This window comes from Neopelma chrysocephalum, unplaced genomic scaffold (assembly GCF_003984885.1).
Source record: "Neopelma chrysocephalum unplaced genomic scaffold, ASM398488v2 Primary Assembly neopelma1_25, whole genome shotgun sequence".
NCBI classification, from domain to species: domain Eukaryota; kingdom Metazoa; phylum Chordata; class Aves; order Passeriformes; family Pipridae; genus Neopelma; species Neopelma chrysocephalum.
In genome coordinates, this window is record NW_020897694.1 from 37,754,599 (window position 1) to 37,775,991 (window position 21,393).

General features: G+C 46.4%; 2 long non-coding RNA genes across 18 annotated transcripts in view; one reads left to right on the forward strand and one right to left on the reverse strand.

Moving 5' to 3' along the window:
* LOC113963633 overlaps window positions 1–18,548 on the reverse strand; it is a 41,145-nt gene extending 22,597 nt beyond the window's left edge. For 2 of the 12 annotated variants that reach the window (XR_003532889.1, XR_003532882.1), the window contains exons 1-3: window positions 9,160–9,338; window positions 8,621–8,725; window positions 2,433–2,514 (exon numbers count right to left, since the gene is read on the reverse strand). This is a non-coding gene — a long non-coding RNA (uncharacterized LOC113963633). Of the gene's footprint in view, window positions 1–2,432; window positions 2,515–8,429; window positions 8,483–8,620; window positions 8,726–9,159; window positions 9,339–18,174 lie in introns of those variants that run through there. The other 10 variants (XR_003532892.1, XR_003532886.1, XR_003532884.1 and 7 more) reach the window with 7 other exon arrangements.
* Window positions 8,538–15,985, forward strand: LOC113963634. Of its 6 annotated transcripts, XR_003532898.1 has the most exons (6): window positions 8,538–8,650; window positions 11,264–11,391; window positions 12,212–12,286; window positions 12,913–13,977; window positions 14,068–14,988; window positions 15,206–15,985. It is a non-coding gene; the product is annotated as an uncharacterized LOC113963634 (long non-coding RNA). The 6 variants fall into 6 exon arrangements; XR_003532897.1 differs by having other exon boundaries at window positions 11,264–12,286; window positions 13,911–13,977; XR_003532893.1 differs by having other exon boundaries at window positions 12,913–14,988.
* Window positions 18,549–21,393: the final 2,845 nt, after the last annotated feature.

The window sequence follows — 21,393 nt, forward strand, 5'->3', positions numbered from 1 at the left end:
ATTTATTTTTGGATGGATACATTTTTTTCCTAAATGAAAAAAAGCTATTGAAAAAACCAAAGCAAATGTACAAAAGCTGAAGAAGGGGTGCCATGAAAAAAAAAAAGACAAAAGCAAAAGTCACTGAAAATCCTGCTATCTACGTTGCCTGTATTTCCTTTAGCTGAGGGAGGCAGCCCAAGTGGAACTCTGGAAGGCTTGTTCCTGTGGGATACAGTTCGTTGCCAACTCCCCTCTGTGATGCTACAGTTCAATACCAAATTAGAGACATGAAGCACAGTCCCCTCTCTGCAATATTATGGGTACAGCCATGTCCATTTGAGAAAAACATGTCCTCTCTGGACTTACTGCAGGAGTTCTCCTTTGCTATTCACTCTAGTCAACTCCGGTACTTGCTGTGTAGCAACCTGACATCCCAGACCAGTCCAGCCCTGGTGAAGGCAGGAATGTCACACAGCAACCACACAGGAGGTCTGGATTATTTATGATGCCCATCTACTCCCTTGGCTCTTCTGTTTGTGCCTGACAAGTCTTAACAGCTACCAGATGATGGTAACAAAGCACACAGCCAGAAAGAGAGTCCTTCAACACAAATCCTCTGCACCAAGGATTATTGGGTTGGGTAACTCTCCCTCTGGGTGGCCAGCATTTCCAGAAATTTATGCAGAGAGGTCACCCAGTCCAACCCCATGGACTTAAAGCAACTGATACCTGCCCCGAGGCAAAAGAAGAGCCACCAACCTCGGTCAGTAAATGAGACAGGTAAAGGTGATGAAAAGAGGGCAACTGAAAGAAACGCAATGCCATGTGCAAAGTGTTTCATGTTCCCCCAGCAACTTCCTTGTGCATGCTGCACAGGAAGGGCCTCACTTCCTCCCACCATGTCCCCCTCCTGCACAACCTGTCCCATGCCTGGCTGCAGCTGAGCCTACTCCAGGCTGTCCTGACCCCGAATGGAAAGATTCCAGTAACTCCAGTGAAGAGGGCTTTGTATCCTTAGGCAAATGTGGGAGAACAAAATTTGGGCAGGGTTATGATTTCACTGCCTGTGTGCATAGAATATCTCTTTTCCTGTACAGAGGAATGCTGGCCACCCTTCTCACTTTTTTGGTTCTCAGTGTTCATCACTGCACCTGGAGTTATCTCCCATTTACCAGGGAGTTGCTTTAAGTGTCTGACTCAGTCACATATGTTTGGCTCCCTTATTCAGAGTAAGATTTGGCCTACTAGCTGTGAAAACAGCTTATATCACATGTGCTGCAAAGCCTAGCCAGAACAGGCTGAATAAAGGATGAAGTTTAATCATGGAAATGTTGACCTACAAATAGAGAACAAAATGTTAAACCACATGGTATAGGGTGCTGCACGCCCCAAATATCGAGGAGAGGAAAGAAGAATTGAACGTATTTGGAAAGTAAAGCTTACTGTTTGGGGTTTGGTTGGGGTTTTTTTTACTTTTTCTTTCTGCATATTCAGAGAGTCAGACCCACACTGTTCCCGCTCGCGATGACACCCTGGCATCTGAAGAACAACATGACACCCACCACAAAATGCTGCTGTTGGCTGGCGCCGTCTAAAGCAGCAAGGTTTGCTGAGGAAGGTGAGACTGCCAAAGGCAGGCAAGTGGGGGTGTCACAGAGAGCGCGACCTGGCCGACAATGTGACTCCAGTCTGTGGAACCTGTACAAACTGGGGAGAGGTAAATGTGATGAGACTTGAATGCCCCTTTCATCCCATGTCCTTGAAAACTAGCAATGGGCTACCTCGTACAGCTGGGGAGTGTCATTATTTACACACCACCTTTTAGCTGGAACCTTCTCACTTTTGTGGGTTTCACATAAAGAAAGGCAGGTTTTTTGTCAGAGAATCCATTTCCCTTTTTAATCACAGCCATCGCACAAACAGTTCTTCTCATAGAATGTGAAAACTTTATCATAGCCTTTATTTAACATCATTTGGGGGGTTGCAAAAGACAAAGAATAATTTTTTTAATCAACCATCCTACTCTCGATAACTCAAGGGCCTTGTCTTTAGGTACACCGCATTTTAGAAAAATGTAGTTAACAGCAGCCAGCCAGGCCTTACTGACTGACAACTGTTTCTTTACAGGATTTCTATGTGCCGAGGAGCTGGACAGTAATATCCGTTTGGTATTCATGGAAAGTACTTGCAGAACAATAATGACAATAATTGCTTCTGATTCTTGTGTTTACAACACTGCCAAAGTATCATTAGAGCCTTATTTATAGATAATAATGCTTATTAATCACACATATTTGAATTTTGGAATGTATTGGATTAATATTCTTTTGTAACTTGGTTCTGTATTACTGCTATGAAAAGCACTTTCTGAACGCAGCCCACTGGGAAGTGCTCGCTTCAGGAAAGTAAAAGCATCCAAGCCATCTGCAGGTGAGGGACAAAGGGCATACCTCTTCCTCAGCAGGCAAACGCCAAAGCTGGACAAGCCATTTCAAAGAGCAGCTCCTTTGGACTAAAATCAGGGGCAGACTCCTGAAAAAAAAAGTACCATGAAAGGTGTGACATCAGTGTCATGTTTGAGCTTGCCTTTTAATGCTCTATGAAAGGGTTTGCTTTCTACTGCTTTCTAAAGAAACCTGTTTTGAAGGTGAGAAATATGTCCATCTATCATCTCACTCTTTCTCACCGTGGGTGAGTTTAGCCTGGACCTCAGGATTCCTTATCAGTCAAGAGGTTGTTAATGAGAAATATATTACAAAAATCACTTCTAATTTTGGTTATTAAATAATTCCAGCTTTTCTATATCAATATCTGCTGCAATTCAATAGCATGATAGAAGAAAAATAAATTTTTTAAAGAGAGAGTTAAAATAAGCAAAAATGTCACCCAAATCTAAATACCAACTGCCATATTCTCCTTTGTCTCCCTGTAGCCCATTACAATGCTGAAAAATACACCAAAGCAACTGCAGTACCAAACTCTCCAATTTTTAGTGTGTGGCCAGCTCCATAAATTTGTGTTTAAATAAATAAAATCCATAACAGTGTAGAATGTCTATTATTATTATTACTGTTGTTATTTGATTATTATTATTATTACTATTATTATTATTTTCCTTGAGATAGTTCTTAAAATTTACAGAGGCTCTGTCAGTTTAGACACACATTTCCATCTGTTTGGTTTTTTCCTTTTTACCCACTGCTGATGTAACATAACTACTGTAACAGCAGAAAATAGAGAAACTGGGAAGGGGGGTTGGGAGATGTATTTTATTCTGTCTCCGTTCTGTGTTTTTTATGGTGCTCCCTGCGCAATGAGGATAACCTGTTCCTCAGTGTCACAGCCCCATTGTCTCCAGGGATCTTTCATAGTGGCAGCAAAAAAAAAAAATCAAAACACAGAAGCTCCAAATTGTGAAGAACACTTGTGGCTTTGCAGCAACTCCCCCAAGCTGCCCCTGACCGATATATTTTAACAGACGAAAATTACAAAGTGGTGTTGCCCCTTTAAAATGTGCTTCACCCATTAATATTCCACTGTGCTTTTCTCACTGTGTTTAGAAAGTGCCAGTATTGAGGTTTCCCAGGAATTTCAAACCTATCAAGACAGGCGGTGCTGAGCGCAGCCCAATCGTTTCTAGACGAAGCCAGGATTTAAAATTAAAGAAACCTAACAGAGAGGTTAGAGATGAAACCAAAGGAAAACTGACATCAGGATGCAGAGGAGAGCCTTGTGGGTTCCACACAAAAAAGTCGCGCAGCCCTCCCACCCCAGGGACCACAAGTCCGGCTGGGAGCCATGGGGCCAGCTTGTCCTGGGTTTTGCTGGGAGAAGGGTCATGGGTCATGGCTTCAACCACCACTTGCAGACGAAGAAATTTTTCCGAGTGTGGACACTGGTGGAGCAAAGCGCTTTCGATTGGACCTCTTTCCCACTTGCAGCTTGACACCATCCAGCCAAAATTGATCCCAAAACTTGATAGTGTTGCACTGAGGGAACTTAGATCAATAACCAGTCGTGTTTTGGTTCTCCTGCTACTCCTTTTATGAAGAGAAATCCATAGCCCCAAGTGCACATGAGCTGCTACAGGGTTCACTGGCAGAGAGGCATCTATGGATACTCTCCTCTCCCCAGATAATGATTGCTCCTCAAAACATTTTCTATATTTTTCCTAGGCTTCAGCGTGTCACAGTTCAAAAAGCTGTCCCTCTAACAGGTCTTTGAAATGTGCATCTTATTCTTTCCTAACAGTAATAAAAATATATGCAAGAGATCAGTACGAAGATACTAATTTCAAAAAGTCAAATCAGCAGCATATAAAATCATAATTCACCCTACGCAGATTCCAAATTTCTTATTTTCTTAATTGAGTAATGAAGAATAATTTCTATTATTTCTGTCTGGGGTTTGGGGGGCATTAGTGGTTTAATCATTTTTTCTACCTCAGAACAAAAAGGCAAAGTAAACAGTTATCACATGGGGAAAGGTAGGTTTGTGCTTTATACTCAAAGGGCTGACGCGAAACCTATACAAAGATAAAAAGAGACATTTCCAGCTATAGCATTTTACCTTTTTTTTTCAACCAGAGATAAAAGAAATTTATCAGATTTCTATGTCCACATTTTACTTTCTAAAGAAAAATGGGCACATTTTTTTTAATACTGAGTTTTCAGAATTCTCACTGAAGTCAAATGAGAGGGTAAATGCCCAATGCTCTTGAAAAATAGTCCCTATCCTGCAGTATCCCTTTCCTGTGCCTGAATGAATCCCCAGTATGAAAAAGCTGGCCCTCCCACACAAAATAAGTGGATGACCCTACAAACACTGCTGCATGCCCCAGAAATTTCAGCACATGAGTCAGAGTATGCAAAATCAAGTTTCAAGCAAAACCCAAGCAACAAATAGGAAAATCATCTTCCTAATATCAAGTGGAATTGCTACAGGTTGCATTTTTGGATTTGTAGATATGGGGTAGGAAAACAAAGAAAAGTTTTGACTGGCTTGTTCACTAACTATATCTCAGTGGTCACAAAACATTAAAAAGGAATATTCAACTGGAAAAGTTCTAAGCATACAGGGAGCTTCAAAAGTGTCTTTTTGTTGTATCATTTTAGTTGCTATATTTCTCACTAGAACAATATTATTCTGCTTGTATTTAGCATTGGTTTTATAGTCAAATAATTATTCTTTCTGCTATCAGAGTGCATGATTATTGTGTATTTATCCCTCCAGATATGTATCATTAACATCTCTCTTCCTTATTTTTATACCATTTATAGCTACTAAAATCTGGAAATTATAGTTTCCCATTGTCTTCACAGACACAAGTAGGAATAAAAATAAAAACATACCTTTTCCTCAAGTAGTCTACTAACCAAAAGGAGAAAAAATAAGCTTTGTGTATTTCTAAATAGTCCTGTAGGAGTCATATACTTTTACTACGTGCTATATATCGTCTGGTTTCTCCCTCTGTTATGACATCTCTGATTACCTTAAAAAAAATTTTCAAAAACGTTAAGGCACAAACCTTTGTATGGAATACTTTTAGCATGCTTTTTATTCTGGCAAGATTAATAATTATCCTATAAGCATGGCACAGTGTTCTAAAATGTTTTTTTCTGCTATGAGTTAGCATTGTGCACATGGGTGTAAATGTGGAAAGAAAGGTTATTTCACAGCAGAGAAATGTATATTTAAACAAACTGTGATTGTGGTAAAACTGAATAAAAAGGAAAAGCATGATTTTTTCCCATCACAGTTATTCTGAATTTAAAATATCTGTAGCGAGTTTCCAAAGGACACTGGGCATTTGTAATGAAAATACAAGCTACTGAAATTATTGGGAGATAATTGAGAGAACCATAGCAAATGTCCCAGGGCTTTGGGTGAAATTGTCCAGAAAGAGATCTGCTTGTGTAGCAAGTGACAACCATGTCCCCTTTTCTCCACCACCAACCTGTCTTCTTCTGTGGCACCTGCAACTAGCTCCTAGTGGGAGCAGCTAAGTAGGTGGGAACCAGGCTATGGACTAAACAGACTTTGCTGTCCTTCCATAAGGCAGTTCATAGGCACTTAGAGTCATGGCAGACTTACTCTTTCCCAGAACACACAATTGCCCTTTCAGACACATCCAACACTTTCCATTGATGCAAAGACATGTTTGGGTTTGGGTAGGGTTTTTTTTCCCCAATTGCTCAAAATGCCCAGTCATACATATCCTACGTATCATTCCAACCAGAAAAAACTCCAAGTGGCTTCAATGAAAGTGAAAAGGAGAATTTGGCCCATCTTAAGGAGCACAGGTTTGGCTTCCAGAGGCTGAGCTGTACCTGCTCATTGGAGCAGGGCATTGAAACATTGGAGCCAACAGACTTTGAACTAAGGAGAGAACCAAGGGTGAAACTTTGTCCCCACTTAAACCAGTGGCAGGGCAGGCAGTGGCACCCCAATTTGCCCCTGGGCTTCAGTGTTGGGCTTCAACACTGCTACCCTCTTTCTACTAACTTTCCTTGCAGGAGTAATTTTAAAATAATGTAATGCCAAGTGCCAGAGGGCTCACTCTTTACAACATTAGGTTGAATCATATCAACTCCCATTCTAAATATAAAATATGACTGCATTACTTGACTTCATAATTTTTATAAAGGTGCTGTTGTGGTGTGGTTTCACAAGTTATAAAAGCCCATGTGGGTATTATGGGTCATATCAGTTCATTTCATCTCCTCAATCAGCTACTTAAAAATGTTTTCCTTGCAGCACAGTAGAAAAAATAAAATAAATATTCTTATCATTTTCCAAGTTAAATTCATATTCCATAATGACTGTATTTCATGTGCAAAATTACAAAATATGCTTACATACCTGACTTCCCTTCTTTAGTGAAGTGCTTCGTTTGTAAAATGTTGCATATAAAATTGGAACCTAAAATGAATTACTTGTTTTTTCTTGATGTGAAACCTTGTTTAAGTTCATAGCAATTTTAAATATGATACATTTAAAATATTAATATTTCCCATATATTATTCACTGACTTTCAGGTTTCATCTCAAGTTAGTGGCACTTCATATTTCAAAGGAAGAAGTGTTTCTTTTTTTCAGTACTAATGTTCTATTAATTCACTTTGTAATATCATTCTGGTTCAGACAAATGAAATTGCACTAAACTGCTTATGCCAAGAACCATGCTACGGTTGTTGGCATTATATAAAATTCCATATTTCATTACTATTTTACAAGTTTTTTATATCAGTGGCATCTTTTTAGGCATAATTCATAGCCCCACTTAGTTATAGAAGGACAAATACATGCAGAGAAATTTTTATGCTGAAATGGGGGTATATAAATGTATTTAAAGTCTGCAACTTAAGTGACTTTTGCAAAGTACCAGATGCAAACTGCCAGTGAACTACTTTAACAGCTTTTCCTTTATGAACATTTTTTATTTTGGGCAGTTTCTCTTCCAGCATGTTTTTCATCACACACATGTATAAACATGCATGTACACACACATATACATTTGTCAAAAATAAATTTGTGTGTGTGCAGAAATACTTGAAAGGCCTCATATACATATTATGCAACATATGCCATTCATGTAATCCCTACATACATAAAGAAAATTCATTCTATAGATACAAATAAAATATGTGAAAGAAGTCCTTAAAGGACCCATAAAGGCCTAAATGTAGAGAGATTCTTCATCATATCCAAAGAACTGAAAGATACATGGATGTATAAAAAGATTGGTTTATATCCACATATCTTTTATAATCTTTCCATAAAGCCCACGTGGCCACATAACTATTTCCAGAGTTGTGGATGAAAGTTACAGCTGGATAGGCCAAAAATCTTTAATGAGTAAAGCAGCATCTAATCCTATGAAATGCCTTGCAGGAGTGAAATAATTACAAAGCGCAGGAGCAAGAGTAGCAAACAGCAGTAAAATCACCTGTAAATAAATGTGTGGAACTATAAATACACCACAGTATTTGTATAGTTGACTTTCTCTGACTGTCATCAAAATCGGATGTTCAGGACTCAGAAATGCAACTCCAAGGAATGCAGATTAATATGTTTATCGGAATACATAGTCTGTGCCTTAAACTTTAAGTTTGCAACATTGTTAATAATGTATGTTCCTTTTATAATGCCCAGTATTTACTCCCTTGGCAATTTTAAAAATAAGATTTTTTTCCTTAAATTTGATCCAACTCTTTTAAAAAATAAATTGCAAAATAACTGATGCAAATCCCTGTCACTTGTGAACACAATGAAATTATACAGAGAGGAGCAAATGCAGGAAAGGCTCCTCCTCAAAAATAGAAATGAATACCCTGTTCCTATACAGTCCTCAAATGCCAGGATTTTGAAATATGAATTAGACTTCGAATGCAAATTAACCTCGAAAGGGGAAGGGGGAGGAACAAAAAAAAAATCAGAGAGACATACCAAGTCAAACGCTCCTTTTTCTGCCTATCTCGTCCGCAATGGTAAAATAGGCTAAACAAAACAAGTGCACATCAAGATAGAGCCAATTAAGGAATAGAGAGCGGTGTGGGGGGGAGGGGGAGAGAGGGTGGAGAGGAAGGCACCTCACTGAGCACATGGGGAGTGGGAGCGCAGCATGCCACCATACCTACCTTACGAATGTTCAAAGGAAGACAACTGGGGTAAATTGGATCCAGCTTTGATTTTTGTCATCCGGTTGCACCCGGGTTCCGGGGGAGTGGGGTAGAAGGGTCGGTCTGGGCGGCGGTGGAGGGGGGGATAAAAGAAGTGGGGGGGGGGGGGGAACCCGGGGGGGGGGGGCAAAGGGGGGGCAAATATTTGGGCTTTTGGGGGGGTTCTTTTGCGGGGGGGAAGGGATAGGAAAAGAAGGGGAATAAAGGAAAAGAGGGACCGTCAGTGGCGAGGTGAGTGTGTCCCTGCACGCTCCGCACACGCGTGGGGGAGGATGAGGGGAGTCGTGCGGGGCGCGGCGGGAGCCCCGTCGGAGGTCGCGGAGCCGCCGGTGCGCTGACAGCGCCGGGCCGGGCGGGGCGCGGGGGCTGCACCTTCCCGGGAGCAGGGGGTGCGCCAAATGGGGGGAGAGGGGGTGTGCGTGGATGCGCCCCCCCGCCTCCTTCCTTCATTGCCTCCCTATCCCCCCGACCACTCTCCCCCGGCACGGCTGCCTCACCGCTCCCGGTGGCTCCCCGTTTGGAATTGGAGACCGGCAACTCTCACCAGAGCTCACCAGCATCCCACGGTCCTTAGGAAGGAGTTTGGGGCGGCGGGGGGAAGCGGGAGCGAGGCGGGGGGGGAAAGGGGGGTGTTGGTTGAGAGTGACGGTGAGGCGAGGAGGAGGAGGAAGGAGGAAGACTGGGAAGAAGGGGGTGGGGGGAGACGGAGCTCCTGAAATGGAGCCAGCCCAAACGGGAGACGATGCTGGAGCAGGGGCTGCGTCATTTCGGGGCTGGGAGAGGGCTCAGCTCACCCCCGCCGCCTCCCTCTCTACAGGCAGTGGGGAAAGACACCGGCAGGCCGGGGCAGGGTGCGGGGCGCTACGGGGTCGAGGCCACCTCCGCCCGCCCTTCTCTGCAAGCCCCCGGGGCAGGGACGGGGCGGGAAAGCCCCACGCTAGGGGAAGGGCTAAGTCACCTTCGGTCTGCCTAGAGATGTCAGAAAAGACGGGGACAGAGAGAAGCGTACGGGACACGTCGGCCTCAGGGCAGCGGGCAGGACCTGTCCCGAATGGGGGCCCGCAGCATGGCTGACTCCCACAGGGGTAAGGGGTCCCGGGACGGCGGGGGTAGGAGGAATGATCGGCATTTATAACGTCGGGGAGGCTCACAGCCTTTCAAAGGGTTTCAGCTAGGTGAGTGGAAATGCCTTCTGCCCCTTTCACATTTGGAAGCACAGCAGTCTTTGAGTGGGAAGAGGGGGGGAAAGACTTTTTTTTTCTCCTGCTGGACAGTGGGTCTCTTTGAGCCTATTGTCATGTCCTATGGCTGCGATTATAAATAAACTTTCCTTCTGCAGAAAGGAAGTAGCTGAGACTCAGAGTCTGAAGCTCGTGAATGGCCAGTAGATACCCTGGCCTCTGCTGGCCCATGCCAAGGGGCAGAGGAGGTGGTGGTCTAGCCCTGCACTGAGAGACTGCGTGCAGCATGCTGCATGTCTGAGGCAAAATAACTGGCCTGGGAACACCTTTCCTTCCTTCAACTATGCCCACCTGGTCCAAGGCAATTTCCTTCTGAAGCTCATCCCCTCAAAGGCTTCAAATACTCATGTTCACTTATTTTATTTTTTTTTAAATTCCTTTCCTACCTCTCCTGTGGTCTCATATTTAAAAAGTAAAGCTGCTCTTGGTGGGCTGAGATTACAGGTGCCATCATGGAGGCCCATGGTGAGCATCAGTAAAAAGCAAGAGAGAATTGAGTCCCCAGGCAAGATTACAGTGCTGGTACACAACTGTGTGTATTGCTGTCCAAGCCTTTTACAACACCTGCCACAGCAAAGGTGTTGCATGTAAAGTCCTTAAAATATTAGCCATAGTCATTATTGTTATGTGCATATAGATTTTAGCTTATTTTATGACTGTGTGTGTGTGTGCAATATATGTGTGCATGTACATACACACACATTTATATCTATGTATACATGCAATAGTGACGGGCCTGCTAAACTGAGCAGTGATTTCTCTCCTACAGATAGACGTATAATACACACATAGTGATGATACATAAGGTGTTTGGGGGTGGGGATGCATATCTTATAAATTTGAAGTTTTTATCAGGCAGAGCAGATTACTTTAAGCGTTCAATTTCTCAGCGATCCAATTTTATTAGGATTTACTATCATTTGTGCTGCACATCCCTGGGGAAATAATGCTTTGATTAATGTAATCCTGGGCTGGGATCCGCCACATGCCCCTCTCCCGAGAGATGGGCCCTGTTTGACAAACAAAAACAGAGCAGCAACTATTGCAATCTGCACTCACCTTTTGAAAGCACACAGGCCAGTACATATACACACACACAAAATATTACCCTCTCCTCCCCCCAACCCCAAATACAATAGCAGCATTTCAAAACAATGTGCACTTATTTATTTACACACAATGCCTCTGATTCAGTGTGGGCTGTACAGTCCAGCCCTCAAATGCACAGAGGCAGTCCAAAAAGGATCCTGCTCTGTCCCCCGCTGAGAAGCTGAAACATCTCTGGGAAGCTCGATGTTTCTCTGTATTTCAGGCTCTCCTCGGGCTCCCAACATTTCTGCCTCTTTGTTTCCCACTGCAGGCCTTGCTGCAAACCGATTTTAAGTCTTCTCCTTCAAACCGCTGGCAGGCCATAGGCCCAAGAAGCTGTCCTTGCAAGGCTCCCTGGCACCCACCTGGGGGGACATGTGCCTGTCTAAACGGGCCCTGGTAAGTGAATCACTGCCAGACACTCTGCTCAGTTCACAGGGAGAGTGGGGGGACCCAGAAAACGACCTCAAACAGAAAGTCTGGTCATACATTTTTAAAGGGAAGAAAAGAAAGTATTCCTCCACCTTTGGGGGTTGCTGGGGTTTGAGCAGCTTTGTTCCAGCCACCCCCCTCAACGCACCCCCCCCTTTCCCCCGCCCCTTCTGTTTGTGTCAAAGGCTGACAGGAACAATAGCGTTTAAACAGGAATAAACATGCCCAGATCAGAGCCCAGCCCTGGAGAAAGCTCTCCCTTTCTTTGCATCCTTAAGTGAACTGGCCAGTGTTTCCCCCTTTCCTCCTTCTCCCCTCTCCCTCATAAAACGACACACATCATCGGCAGCCCAAATAACCGTTTAATGCTGAATTTCTTTCCTTCACCCCTCCAGAACAAAGCGGGTCCCACTGCACATGAGGAGGACATCCAGCCTCAAAAAAGGGCTCTGGCCGCACTTTGACCACTTTATTTCAAGTCTGGATTAATAAATCCAGGGGAAGAAGGAGGGGAGGGATCTCCAGGCTGGAGATGAGGAGGGATGAGGTTTGTGCCGAGGTTTTTAATAAGCTGCTGCTCTCTCTCTCCTTCGTGTTTACCCACTGACCCCCAATACGATGACTCAGCGATTACCGAGCACTGGATGTCTGTGCGTGAGGGTGTGAGGGGTTGGGGGGGAATTCCTCCCCCTTTCCTCCTTCTTTTCTTTCTGATGAAAAACGTTGCAATTACATTTCTGCATGCTGATCTGAGAGTTCAAATAACAAGCCTTAAATGCGTTATCAGGCACTTGTTAAAGAGGGAAAGGGGAGTGAAGAGGGGAACAAATCCAGATGCATATGCTTCTGTACACGCCTGGATGTAAGTATACCTATATATCTGCACACTTATACACGCATATAGATACATTTTTAAATGACAGACTGCTAGAAGAAGAGATGGACTGTCGTTCGGCCTGAGTGCCTTCACCCTGGTAGATGAGAAAACAGCACTAACCAAACGAGAGAAGAAAGATCAAGAGGTGCAAATTACTCCTGGGAAAAGTTATTTAGACACAATCTCTAGATTTTCCCAGTGCAAACTGACTCTCCTACCGGGTTTGATCCAGTTTACCCGCTCCCCTTCTCCATCCCACCCTGAAGTGATTCATCCCTATTTCGCATTTTCCTTCTTTGAAGCATCCTTCTTTCCCGTCGCCCCGCCCGGGAGGGCGTTTTCGGGACCTCGCGTGGCCGCGGCCCGCTCCGCGACCGCGGAAAGGCCGGCGGAGCGGGGGCCACCCCCGGGGACGCGGAGTGGCTGCGGGCTCCCTGCCGGGCTTTCGGGTCCCAGCCTCCGCCCCCCACACTTCTCCTCCCCCCCCCCCCGCCAGCTCCTAGCAGGCGGCAAGAAATCGTTTCAGAAGTAGGGTGGTGGGGCTGAATTTAGAGAGGGGAGGAGGAAATAAATGCAAGGAGATGATGAATAACGTTAACTTTTGAATGTAGGAGTCATGATGGAGTTGAGCGAAGCTGCAGGGAAATATGTCATTTAATCCCAGGGCTACTGAAGTCCCTTTTATCAAACGTCGGGATGCTGGAATTATACTGCTGTAAAGTACTTAAAAGTATCCAACATCAGGCAAATATATAGATTGGAGGAATGGGTGTAAAATGAAGGCATGTACAAACTAATCACACGACCGTGAAAACCCCAAGCGGATTAGATAAATATAAATAGATGTGCATTAAAAAAAAAAAAAAGGCACGATAAAACTGTAGCTGCTGCATTCACACAAGGAGAACAGACAGCGTGTGCATGTTTGTGTGCAATGCCAAAAAGAGCAGCCTTAAGGTTGACCTACTGCAATCTGCACTGAGCTCCTTAGACAATAGACAAGTTCAAATGTCAAAAAATCTAATAATAATAACCAGAGCTGCCAAACTGCACGAACTGTTTTCTGGTGTATCACAATTATTCACCCTCTTATCCACTAAGAGACTGCCAGTCCTTATGTGCGTAAAAGAAAATCTATGTAATGCATATGGATCTTTTTTTTTTTACATGTGAAAAGCCATTGAGATGGCAAGCACGCAAATCGGAATGATATCATGTCTAATAAAAGCAGGGCTAAGGTTTTCACAGTCTCTTTTAAAAGACTCCAACTTGTAAATCCCCTTTTTATGTCGCTACATGCACAATTATTCTGATAAATAAAAATCTACATGTTCAAGGGTCTGGATGGGAACTATATATCCCCCTGATTTTAACATCGGTGGGAGCATTAGGTTTCCATCATATGTAATATGTCTACGTTGAGCTCAAGTCAAAAGATAGATTGTTCCATTCATTTAGCAACTCTCATTACAGTCTGTGTGAGGTGAACCCTGAGCACGACACATTGGGTAATATCAAAATTATGCAGCTGAGAAAGAAAGGACCCCTATTTTAAAAGCTATCTTGCTTTGCATGTGCAGTTCTGTATTATTGTCCTAATTTATTACAGAACCCGAAATGCTTTGTTATGCTCAAAACAATAAATAAGGTTCCGAGTGAAGCCTTCAGAATAAAAGGTACGGATAAATGATCTGCCTGCCTATTGTGTTTATCGTTTTTATCGTCAGACTTTAAAAGTAATCTTTGTATTTTCCTATTTTCTCCAGATTGGTTAGTGTAATACCCCTAGTGCAGCTATCAAGGTGGTCATAAGAACTATGAACTACAGCGTGGGTAAGCTTGAAAAACCCAGAGCAGCTCACGTTAGCCAAGAACGCTACATATCTGGAAGCCAGTCAACTTCACGTTTGCAGCTGACTGCCGTATTATGCACGAATGTGTTTTACATATAGCAGACTGTATACGGAATATGTCTTTATGTTTAACATTTTAATTTGTAAATGCTAATTAGGCAGTTGGTCTCCACGGTTATATTAGTACATACCTAATCATTTCCCACTATAAGTAAATGAATACTAAATACGGTAAACACTTTCATTTCCCTACCTCCAAGACAGTATTGCGTCTACACCCATTTTCCAAAGGCGTCCATTCGGACAAATAGGCATTTATTAAAAGAAGGGTGTGAAAAAAATGCTCTCTGTAGCACTCTTACAATTGGGGTGCCGCTGCAAGCATGAAGCCAACAATCTTGGCCGGACCAGACTCTTCCTAAGGCAGCCAGCAAAGTTTAAGTTTTATCGAATTAACTTGTTGCTCGTTTTAGCCTTCGTTTTTCACTTCGCTTGCGGTATCTCGCAGACTGCTGCTGCTGCTAACTAGTGCGGGCATACAGCAGAACAGCCGAGCTGCTAACTCCTGTTTTGTTTAAAATATAACGCAGGTTACGTTTGGAGGGTTGGGGGGAGGGGGGACAGAGGAAAGCTGGAGGGAAATCCGCTCAATCCCGACCCCAGGATGCTGAGCTTTGCTGTGGTCTTTCAACTCCAAAACCCTTCAGAGGTGAGAGAAATGTTCACTAAACTACGGCAAATCTCAAGCAAGCCACCACATTTCTGAAGAGAACTGCGCTCTGGAATGTGTTTTACTAGTCTGGAATATTGCTAGTGCTTACTGCGCCAAACGCGGTAGGTGGAAAGTTTTGTTCATGTAAATATCTCAACCCTTTTCCCTCAAGGTCTCTACGCACGGAGACTTGACTCCGTTTTCCAAATGAAGACCCGCGAACACTTTAAATGAAAAATGTAATTTCTTGTCGGTCGTTTTCTCTCTTTGATTACTTTTGTGTCCCTCTGTCTCTCTTCTTTGATTTTTTTTTTTTTGGGGTGTGCGTGTTTGCGTTAGGCTTTTAGGCGGGCAGATCATCTTGCCAGGTTCTATCATATTTATGGGCTGTGTGATTTCCAGGGTTCCAATTGGTCTTTTCTTCACGGAGGCAAGGAATAAAACTTTCCCAGTCACACGGAGAGTGCTGGGGCTCCAGCGCGGGGAAACAAAGTGGCTTCAAGCCCCCCACCCCGTGGCAGCAGTTCCCCCCTCCCCGTCCGGGGGCTGCCTGAGACATTCCCCTTGCAGGTGCGTTAAAGGATGCTGCAGCCACGCGAATCCGCCCCTGCCCAGCGTCCTGCCGGCGGACGGGAGTGAGAAACAGACGTGTATAAGCAGGAATAATACAAAAAAAAACAAAACAAAACAAAAACAAAAACAAACCAAACAAAAAACTCCCCTAAATTTATCACTTCCATCCTTTCTTGCAACCACTTGGGGAGGAAAGCAGAGAAAAGGGGCACAGGGCTGAGAGTACACGTGCTCGGGAAGGGAGCCAAGCTGTGTAGAGCTAAGCTGTGGTCGCCGTGGATGCTGTTGTTTTTAGTTGAGGATCACGTCTGCGAGTGTCCCGGACGGCGACAACTTGTGCCCGGTGTGCGGGCAGGGCGGGAGGAGTCCGGCGCTGCCTCTGCCGCTGGCTCCCGCAGACAGATAAGTCAGGAAGGGATGCGGGGGGGGAGGAGTGGCCAGCTTGAGGAGGGGAGGAGGAAAAAAGGGAAAAGAAAAAAAAAAAGAAGAGAGAGAGAGAAGAAGCCACTTTTCCAGGTTTAATGCTGCGATTAAATATTAAATTATGTTAAAAAAAAAGAGTAGTTTTATTGCATCTCCAGAGGTTTAAGCGCCTTATTCGGACATGAAAAAAAAAAAAGTGCGGCACCCCAGGTTACCCCGAGCCGCGTGCCCGTGCCTGTGTTTAATTACCGCTCTCCCTCCCTCACAGGCCCCGGGTCCGTCGGAGGTACCGCAACCGACGGGGACACTTTCGGGGCGGGCTCTGAATCCGCGGCTCCCCGCTCCTCTCCCCCTGCGCGCCGCCTCGTCGGTCTCGGGAGTTCTGGGGCTGTCTCCCCCGGACGGGGTGTCCCGGTGGCGGGGCTGTGCCGGACTGTGGGGCCCGGGGAAGCCCGGAGGTGAGCGCAGGGACCGGGGGGAGCCCGAGGGTGAGCGCAGGGCCCGGGGGAGCCCGAGGGTGAGCGCAGGGACCAGGGGAGCCCAGGGGTGAGCGCAGGGACCGGGGGAGCCCGGGGGTGAGCGCAGGGACCAGGGGTGCCCGGGGGTGAGCGCAGGGACCGGAGGTGCCCGGAGGTGCCCGGAGGTGCCCGCTGCGCCTCCGCCGCGGGGCCGTGAGGGGCCGGGACGGGCCCGACGGGCGGCGGCGCTGCAGGACGCCCCCTGGCGGGTGGCCGGCGCCCGGCGGAGCTCGGCCGAAGTTGATTTTGCTCACAAGCCGAATCGTATAAAATTAACTACAGCCAATAAAATTAGCTTACATGTTTCAACCGTAAAAGTCCAAAACAAAATAAAGCTAGTTTTAGTGAAGCTAAGAAGCTCTGGTTTGGCCCCGTTCTCTCTGGCTTGAACTGGGGTCCTTTTATCTAAAGCCCAGTGCACAAACATATAGCTTAATGTGACTAGTGTTCTTCCTTTTATTTCTTTCTCTATGGCAACCAATATGTTCTGCTCAGAAATGTTCCCCCATCAAGGAAACAAATGATCTTGAGGGAGCAGCTCTATACGGCATCTGTTCCGATGGAGCACACAGAGTTAACCCCAGTCAAAAGAGACGCTGGGCACGTCAACAAGAAGTGGAAAATGAGCGATTCTTCCTCCCCCTCCCAAACTGAAACCTATACCTCCCTAGTTTTACAAGCCATTTTATTGATTTGGCTATCGACCGTTTCCAAAGAAGTAACTAATTCTAGGAAATTACAATGATCACCAGCTACTGTGTGTCCAAAAGAGCAGCAACAGAGGGGGGAAAGAAAAAAATATGCAAATAACACAGTAAAATTAAAATAATTAAAGTCACATAATGGCATATTTAAGCCTCGATAAAGTTTTCAGGAGCAGTATCTGGCCTATTAATTTAACCCTACATTATTTATCACATTATTTATCACACTGACCTAAACGCTATAGAAGAGTTTCAGATCATTAGACTACACCTCTCAATTGGACGGGATTCGAGGAAAGCAGAGAGACAGGCAAGACTGTCAGGAGAGAGAAACAAAGTGAAATCTGGTCTGTAATCCTCCAGCCCCAATCTCCTTGGAGAATAAAATGAAGGGATGTCCTGGTTAGTTTTGATTGATTATACTCTTTCTGATGGACTTTCACTACAGAGCTCTAGATGTTGTGCTTAACCGTCTGTTCCCTAGTTACAATATTAACCCTCTGCGTGCATCGCCACTCCGCACCTTCCCCTGCCTCCCCCCGCGCCCGTCCTTGCGCCGACAGGTGCTCGGGTACCCCGCTCCCTGGCCCGGCCCCGGCCCCTCTCCCGCCTGCCGCACCGGCCGAGCCCCCTCCCCGCTCGCCAGGCGACCCCCCCGCCCCCCCGCGAACCAGCGTTTGAAAACAGCCTGCATCTCTGCCTCGGCTCCCCTTTACAAATCTGTAATATTTTCGAGAGCTTTCCTCGCTGCCCCCCACGTTCCCCCTCGCCTCCCCGAGTCCTGGTGTTACAATAATTAACAGTGCCCAGAAAAGTGAAGTAGTAACCAGAAAGACTTTCCAGCGCTGAAGAATTGCTTTGCTGCCTTGAGCTTTGGAATGAATCCATGCTTTTTATGTAATATTTCACTAAGGTGCTTTTTGTTGCTGTTGGGATTTTTGTTTTCCTTTCCCTTTCCCTTTTTTTTTCCAGCCTGTTTCCTTCCAGGCAGTTGCCATAGGTTTCCCTGTCTTGTCCTAAGCTCTTGAAAATATATATCCAGAAGACTTTAAAGCAAACAAAAGTAGATAAAAAAACGTAAAACACTTACCGATCATACTTCCAGGATTTAGAGAAATTTTTTTAATTTTTGATTTTAATAAGGTGACAGGGGGAAAAAAGCATGTTCTCAACTCCAGCGAAACGATCCATGTTAAGATTTTCCTTTGCACTGACTCCACTAAGCCCCGCTCTCCACTAGTCTATTATTTTCACCAAAATATATGAAAATTTATGCAAATGAAAATCAGCACTAACTGTTCTCCCCTTGTTATACTTTGGATTTTTTTCCAGACAAAACAATCTCACTCTGCAAGGGAGGGGGTGGGAAGAGTTGGGGAACGAAGTTGGTTGTTTGGTTTTTGTTGGGATATTTTTTTTTAAATAAACGACATTACTCCATTTCAAGCTTTATTTTTTGTTGTCGCTGTTATATGGGTGTACAATTTTTTTTATTTTGAGGGGATTTCTCCACCCCCCACCTTCCTTTTTTATTAAGAAAGTAGATCTGTTTGCAGAGGCGCTATCACGTTTCATCAGGCCACCTGAGACGGCTTTTGAAAGCATGTACTGTGAAATTCATAGCAGTAATTTAGACAAAATCCTCACTGTATATTAATGAAAGACGGCCCCATGGCACCGTTCCTATCCTCCCCATTCAGTGTAAACAAAACCACGAGACTCACTCGGTTTTTGAGCCTGATCCAAGCAAAATCGGCTGGAAAGGAAAACATGGGGTTCTGGCACTGACTATTCAAACGTCTGCACCTGGAGATCTCAGATTTATTCAATGAAATCTGTGTTGGATCTTTTATATATTAAAAAGAAACCTTTGGAGGACGCATGGGAACAAATATATATACATACATATATATATGTGTGTGTATATATATGTATACATAAAATCATTATGTTTGGTGTTTAGATACCAGCGCCCTTCAGATGCGCACGCTTCACTTGAATGTTTTTTCTAACCCGACCTACCATGGTATTTCGTGCTGTGCCAGCCGGGGGCTGCAAGGAGCCCCGAGCACCGGCTGCCGAGCGCGGCGGGAGCGGGGCGGCGCGGAGGGCGCTGCCAGCGGGACGCAGCTCACCGCCCCCCCGGGCGTGCGGAGGAGGGGAGCGAGGCGGGTAGGGCCGGGCGGGGGGGCGACGTTCCCCATTCCCATGCCCGCACCGCGCGTTTCCCTCGCGCGTGTCCCCGCCACCCGGGGAGCGCGCATGGGACGGCACGGCGGTCACTGGCAGCGCCGTGTCCCCTCCCTGTCCGAGCGCTGTTATTGCACCGGCAGTCCCCGAGGAGCGTTCAATTTGCCCTTGTTTTTGTTGCCACTTTCTCTTTTTTTGTGGTTCACTGAGGTTGCCTGCGCGCAGCGTTTCCGCTCGGTCGCATCTCTCCCCCGCGCCTCCCGCCTTCCCCCGCCCCCCTTAACTCTTTCCGTTGGACGAGAAATAATACAGCATTTCATGCCGCGGGGCTGGTTCCCTTCGAGTAGACCGCGGGCGAAGGGCCGCCCCGTCGGCGGGGGAGGTGACGAGGGGAGCCCCGGCCGGGCTTGCCCTGCCCGCCGCGGTCTACTCGAAGGGAACCAGCCCCGCGGCATGAAATGCTGTATTATTTCTCGTCCAACGGAAAGAGTTAAGGGGGGCGGGGGAAGGCGGGGGGCGCGGGGGCGGACCAAGGGAGGGGGGAGCGGGCGAGGGGCGGGCGCCTGCGGGGCCGAGCACCGGGGGGGGGGGCAGCTCTGAGCGCCGGTGCGAGCACTGCCGGCGGGGGAGGCGGGTGGGTGTGCATGGCAGCGGCACCTCCACACAAACGCCCTTCCGACCCCCGCCCGGCTCCGGCGTCGTTATTATTGTCGTTATTACTGTTGTTATTAATTATTACCGCCCGCTCTCGCCCCTGCCCGAGAGGCGGCGGCGGGAGAGATCCGAGGTGTGTGTGTCCGCCGAGCAGGAAGAGTTAAAAGGCGGAGGGAGGAGGAAGAAGGAAGGGGAGAAGGGAGGAAGGATGGAGGGAAGAGGGGGGCAACTTCCATCTCCGACACCGCTTTGCCTAAATTAAAAGGCAGCCAATCGGAACGGCCGGAAGGGGGGCCGCGCGGCCGGCGCGGGCTGTCCGTCACGGGGCGCGCAGCCAATCGGCGGGGGCGGCGCGGCCGCTTCCTCGCGGCAGGGCCGGGCGGTGGCGGCGCGGGCGGCGGGAGGGAGGGACACACGCACGGACGGGAGGAGGGAGGGCGCGGGCGCGGGCACGGCCCGGGAGAGGGAGGCGGGGAGAGGCGAGCGGCGGGACTCCGGCACCGCCAGTACGCGCTGCCAGCCCGGCAGCCAACTTCCCCGCTGGAGTTAGTGTATAAAGGATACCATATATGCACACACACATACACACACCTCTCCACCAAGGCGCTCCTCCTCCGCCTCCTCCCTCGACCAACTGCTGGAATTAAAATAAAAAGCAAAACAAACACCAAAAAAAAAAAAAAAAGACAACAAACCAAGCGAGAGAGCGAGCGGGAGAGGGAAAGAAACAATTCGCGAGGTAACGAGAAATTTCAACTTTTTAAAAATCTTTTTTACTTCTTTTTTTTTTTCCGACCGCCTAAAGGAAAGGTAGAGAGAAAAAAAATGTCTTATCCAGAGCGTGACTCTAGCAAGAAGGCTCCGACAGGACTCTTGTTTCAAAGGGGACAAAGTGCTCCAGCAACAGCACAACTTTGAGAAATGCATCATCACCACCATCACCACCATCATCATCACAGGAAGTTTTCTTAGGACACCAACAAAACTTGCAAATAAAAGAGCAAAAGGAGATCGAGGAACCGAGGAGAGAAAGACAGAGAGAGGCAGAAAAAAAGGAAAATATACCCACACATAAAGCCTTAAAGGAAGAAGAAAAGGAAAAGTTTCTCTCTGAGAGGGGAAGGCTGAGAGGAGGAGATGTACTCCTAGGGGAGCGGAGGGGAGAAGGCACGGGGGCTTTTTGATTCCCCCCCCTCTTTTTCGCTTTTTAGCCTTTGTTTGGTTTCCTCCCTCCGAGCAGCAACCCCGGGCGAGAAGAAGGCGGAGGAAAAATATATATACAGCTAAATATTTCTCTTTTTTTTGGAAAAAAAAAAAAGAAAGGCTTAAAAAAATATAAAAGGCGAAGCGAGAGCCGGCGACCGCAACGAGCGCGCCGCGGAGTGGAGGCAGGACGGCCGGCGGACGAGCGGAGGAGAGCGCGCCGCGGAGCGCTAGCAGGTGAACCCCGCGCCCCGGCGCCCCG